Raw genomic sequence first — 6,000 nt, 5'->3', positions numbered from 1 at the left:
TTAGTAGTGAAAAAAAATCAATTCAAAAATTTTAAATTTTTTTCTGAAAATTTTGGTATTCTTCATATTTATTACTCAAATTCTTTTATTTTTTATCAAAAATTTCAAATTTTTCAATAATTTAAATTTTTTTCACTTATTTTAAATTTTTTTCAAAGACAATTTTAGAATTAAGAAATTTTGGGGGATGTCGGGTTTGAGTCGGGGATGGGAAGTTAATTCCTCCATAATTTATGCTTAATCATAATCAAATTATCTGATGTTTAATATAGTTGACATTCAATTCATCTTATCTGGTGTATAACCTACTTGGTAAGCAAATATTGTATCATTTAAGTGAAGCGGATAGTGCAGACTACACTACATCATTTAACTACATATATTGCATCATTTAACTACATATAAGGTAAATAATGCATCATTTTGTTTATCAAAATTTAGCACAAATAGGAAAATATGATATAAACTTTAGTACAAATACTACATATAGGAAAGGAAAACAATTTTCAATTTATTTGCATTGATAATCAAAAGGTTACAAGATGCAACAAGAAGATATACTTGTACATTACAGAAGAAAAAAAAATCCAAGATGCTAGATGCAACAAGAAGATAGGTGAGTGCTTTAAATTTCTTCTGATCATTTGAAGCCTTCAGCTTGAGTTTCATAATCTTTTTGTTGCTAATTGCCTTCGCAAACAACTCTATATTGTATTTCTTCATATCCACTTTCAATTTTTTACACTCATAGCGACCTGCATCAATCATTGATTCCACTTGTTTTCATAAAACAATTCATCATCCTAGTGATAGAATTGACAATCATCATCTTTCTGGAAAATAAGCATTCAAATATATTGAGAGTGATCAGTCTTTAGTCAAATAAGAATCCTAGTTTTTAGGATAGTTTGTTGAATTGATTTAGTCAAGTTTGTTTCCTTATTTCTAGCTAGAAGTGAGTTGTAGTTTGTTACTGCACGTTCATTTTATTCCCTATTTATTTTACAGCATTTCACAAAGAATAAACAAGTCATTCCCAGTACTGTTAGTTGTTTTCTATTGAATTCTTATTGCATCTAACAATCTGGCATCAGAGCGTGACTTGAGAAAGATGGGTTCAGAAGCAAACTTTGTTTCAGCGTCCATTCCAAAGTTCGATGGTGACTACGATCATTGGAGCATGGTCATGGAGAATCTTCTCCGATCCAAGGAGTATTGGGTTGTTGTCGAATCGGGCTACAGCCAGCCTACGAATATGGATGGGATGACGCCTACGCAAAAACAGAACCTGGAGGAGATAAAGCTGAAGGATTTGAAAGCTAAGAATTACTTGTTTCAGTCACTTGACAAGTCAATTCTGAAGACGATTACGCAGAAGGAGACATCTAAACAGCTATGGGATCCCATGAAGATGAAGTGTCAAGGTAATGTTCGAGTGAAGAGAGCTCAGCTCAATCGTCTACGCCGGGACTTTGAGGTTCTGGCAATGAAGAAGGGAGAATCGATAAATGATTACTTTGATCGAGTAATGACGGTTGCAAATGACATGAGGAATTATAGGGAAGATATGAGTGATGTCAAGATTGTTGAGAAGATTTTGAGAACACTTACTGATAAATGGAACTATATTGTTTGTTCCATTGAGGAAGCCAAGGACATAGATCAACTCTCTGTGGATGCCTTGCAAAGTTCTCTGCTCGTTCATGAGTAAAAATTCAAAGGAGATGGAGGAGAAGAACATGCTTTGGAAGTGACTCATGAAGGCTATGGTGGAAGAGGACGGGGAAAAGCTGCTTTCAGAGGAGGCCGAGGACAAGGTAGAGGCAGGGGTTGCCTAAACTGGAGCAAAGATACAGTTGAGTGTTATAAATGTCATAAGCTTGGACACTTTCAGTATGAGTGCCAAGCAAATTATGCAAATTTGGATGAATCGGAAGAGATGGTGCTAATGACATATACCGATACGCTTGGAGGTGATTAAGACGACGTATGGTTTACTGACTCTGGATGTAGCAATCACATGTGTGATGATTCATCTCTCTTCTGTAATTTAGAAAAGGGGTTCAACAAGGTGGTAAGATTGGGGAATTATGCAAGCATGAATGTTGTTGGAAAGGTAAGTGTTCGATTGACCGTAAAAGGAGTGAATCACCTTGTACGGGATGTGTATTATATACCGGGATCGAAGAATAATCTTCTCAATGTTGGGCAGCTGCAAGAAAGGGGTTTGGTTGTACTGATGCAGTCAAATATGTGTCGGATTTATCATCACACAAAGGGATTGATTTTCAAAACCACCATGGCTGCCAATCGAATGTTTGTGTTGCTATCGAACACTCGATCAGTCAAATAGGAAAGAGATGAAGAGTGTCTCCAAGTAATCACTCAAGACGTGGCTCATTTATGGCATCAAAGATTCGGTCATCTCAGTTACAAAGGATTGAAGACTTTGCAAACAAATGGCATGGTGAGGGGCTTGCCAAGTTTTTCCGAGGGTGAGATTACGTGCAGCAATTGTTTGAAAGGGAAACAACATAAAGATGTAATCCCAAATAAAAGTACATGGAGAGCATCATCAAAGTTGGAGCTCGTTCACGCTGATATTTGCGGCCCAATATCTCCAGTTTCAGAGGGCAGCAAGAGGTATTTTATTTGCTTCATTGATGCCTATTAAATGTCTCAGAACAGATCGTGGGGGTGAGTTCACATCAAATAAGTTCAAAGAATATTGTGAAACAAATGGGATCAAGAGGCAATTAACTGATGCATATACACCGCAGCATAATGGAGTTGTTGGGCGGAAATGCAGAACCATGATGAATATAGTGAGGAGCTTATTGGTTCAGAAGAATGTTCCAAGAAAACTCTGGGCAGAAGTAGTGAATTGGGCATTTTATCTTCTTAATAGATGCCCGACATCATCGGTGAAACAAATGATGCCAAAAGAAGCTTGGTGTGGGGTGAAACCTTTAGTCGAGCACTTGAGAGTCTTTGGTTGTATAGCACATGCTCATGTACCGGATGCCTTGCAAAGTTCTCTGCTCGTTCATGAGCAAAAATTCAAAGGAGATGGAGGAGAAGAACATGCTTTGGAAGTGACTCATGAAGGCTATGGTGGAAGAGGACGGGGAAAAGCTGCTTTCAGAAGAGGCCGAGGATAAGGTAGAGGCAGGGGTTGCCTAAACTGGAGCAAAGATACAGTTGAGTGTTATAAATGTCATAAGCTTGGACACTTTCAGTATGAGTGCCAAGCAAATTATGCAAATTTGGATGAATCGGAAGAGATGGTGCTAATGGCATATACCGATACGCTTGGAGGTGATTGAGACGACGTATGGTTTACTGACTCTGGATGTAGCAATCACATGTGTGATGATTCATCTCTCTTCTGTAATTTAGAAAAGGGGTTCAACAAGGTGGTAAGATTGGGGAATTATGCAAGCATGAATGTTGTTGGAAAGGTAAGTGTTCGATTGACCGTAAAAGGAGTGAATCACCTTGTACGGGATGTGTATTATATACCGGGATTGAAGAATAATCTTCTCAATGTTGGGCAGCTGCAAGAAAGGGGTTTGGTTGTACTGATGCAGTCAAATATGTGTCGGATTTATCACCACACAAAGGGATTGATTTTCAAAACCACCATGACTGCCAATCGAATGTTTGTGTTGCTATCGAACACTCGATCAGTCAAATAGGAAAGAGATGAAGAGTGTCTCCAAGTAATCACTCAAGACGTGGCTCATTTATGGCATCAAAGATTCGGTCATCTCAGTTACAAAGGATTGAAGACTTTGCAAACAAATGGCATGGTGAGGGGCTTGCCAAGTTTTTCCGAGGGTGAGATTACGTGCAGCAATTGTTTGAAAGGGAAACAACATAAAGATGTAATCCCAAATAAAAGTACATGGAGAGCATCATCAAAGTTGGAGCTCGTTCACGCTGATATTTACGGCCCAATATCTCCAGTTTCAGAGGGCAGCAAGAGGTATTTTATTTGCTTCATTGATGCCCATTAAATGTCTCAGAACAGATCGTGGGGGTGAGTTCACATCAAATAAGTTCAAAGAATATTGTGAAACAAATGGGATCAAGAGGCAATTAACTTATGCATATACACCGCAGCATAATGGAGTTGTTGAGCGGAAAAACAGAACCATGATGAATTTGGTGAGGAGCTTATTGGTTCAGAAGAATGTTCCAAGAAAACTCTGGGCAGAAGCAGTGAATTGGGCATTTTATCTTCTTAATAGATGCCCGACATCATCGGTGAAACAAATGATGCCAAAAGAAGCTTGGTGTGGGGTGAAACCTTTAGTCGAGCACTTGAGAGTCTTTGGTTGTATAGCACATGCTCATGTACCGGATGCTCGGAGAACAAAGCTTGAGGATAAGAGCCATTGTTGTGTTCTTTTAGGGGTAAGTGAAGAATCAAAGGCATATCGACTATATAATCCTATCTCTAAGAGGATTATAATTAGTCGGGATGTCATCTTCGAAGAAGAAGAACAATGGAATTGGAAAAGGAGCTTTGAAGATGACAGAAGGTTTGATCTGGAATGGGAAGATGGTAACGGTGAAGAGGTGGAGGATTCTGATGATGGTAGTGAAGAAGAAAATGTAGCTTCTCCGGTGAGGGATGAATCTAGTGATGACAATGAAGAAGATGAAGCGGATCCTCCGATGACACCCCGAGTTAGAAGAGCACCAACATATTTGAATGATTTTGTCTCTGGTGATGGTCTTTCAGATGAAGGGGAAGAGGTACAAACTCACTTAGCCTTGTTTGCTAGTGCTGTCCATTTTGATCCAATTTCGTTTGACAAAGCAGTAAAGGAGGAGAAATGGAGAACAACCATGGATGCCGAAATGAGATCAATTGAGAAGAATGAAACATGGGATCTTATTGAGCTGCCTAAAGGAGCTAAAAGAATAGGAGTTAAATGGGTGTACAAAACAAAATTGAATGAGCTCGGAGAAGTGGATAAACACAAGGCTCCCTTGGTTGCAAAAGGGTATGCTCAAGAATACGGAGTTGATTATGAAGAAGTATATGCTCCCGTAGCTCGCATGGACACAGTTCGAATGATTTTAGAACTTGCAGCACAAAGAAGATGGTGTGTGTTTCAGCTGGACGTGAAATCAACTTTCCTTCACGGGAAGTTAACTGAGAATGTGTACGTGGAGCAGCCAAGAGGTTGTGAAATAAAGAATGAGGAACATAAGGTGTACAAGCTCAACAAAGCTTTGTACGGACTCAAGCAGGCACCACGAGCATGGTTCAGCCGGATTGAATCATATTTCAAAAAGGAAGGTTTTGGGAAGGAGGACAGCGAGCAAACTTTGTTTACCAAAGTCAACAAACAAGGTAAACATTTAATGATTAGCTTGTACGTTGATGATTTAATTTACATCAGAGATGATGAGAATATGATGGTTGAGTCCAAAGAGTCCATGATGCAGGAATTTGATATGACGGACTTAGGTAAGATAAAGTATTTTCTTGGTATTGAGGTAGTTCAGTTTGATGGTGGTATATTCACCAGTCAGGAGAAGTACGTGATGGAAGTGTTGAGGCGTTTTGGAATGGAGCATAGCAATTCCGTTGAAAATACAATGGTTACAGGATTCAAAATCTCCAAAGATGAAAATGGTATTGAGATGGATGGTCCATTCTTCAAGCAGCTGATTGGGAGCATGATGTACTTGACCGCTACAAGACCAGATATAATGTATGCAGTAAGCTTATTAAGCAAGTATATGTCAAGTACTATAGAAGTTCATCATTCGGTAGCCAAGAGAGTTCTACGTTACTTGCAAGGTACAACAACGTTTGGCATTCTTTACAGAAGAGGAGGAAGTCAGAAGTTGATTGGTTTTACTGACAACGATTATGCTGGATCCGTGGAAGATAGAAGAAGCACCTCATGCTATGTTTTTATGCTAAGTGGAGCAGTTGTGACTTGGTCTTCTCGAAAGCAACCGATCGTAACACTAAGC

Source organism: Lathyrus oleraceus, chromosome 2 (assembly GCF_024323335.1).
Source record: "Lathyrus oleraceus cultivar Zhongwan6 chromosome 2, CAAS_Psat_ZW6_1.0, whole genome shotgun sequence".
NCBI lineage: Eukaryota > Viridiplantae > Streptophyta > Magnoliopsida > Fabales > Fabaceae > Lathyrus > Lathyrus oleraceus.
This window is presented reverse-complemented; position numbering follows the sequence as displayed.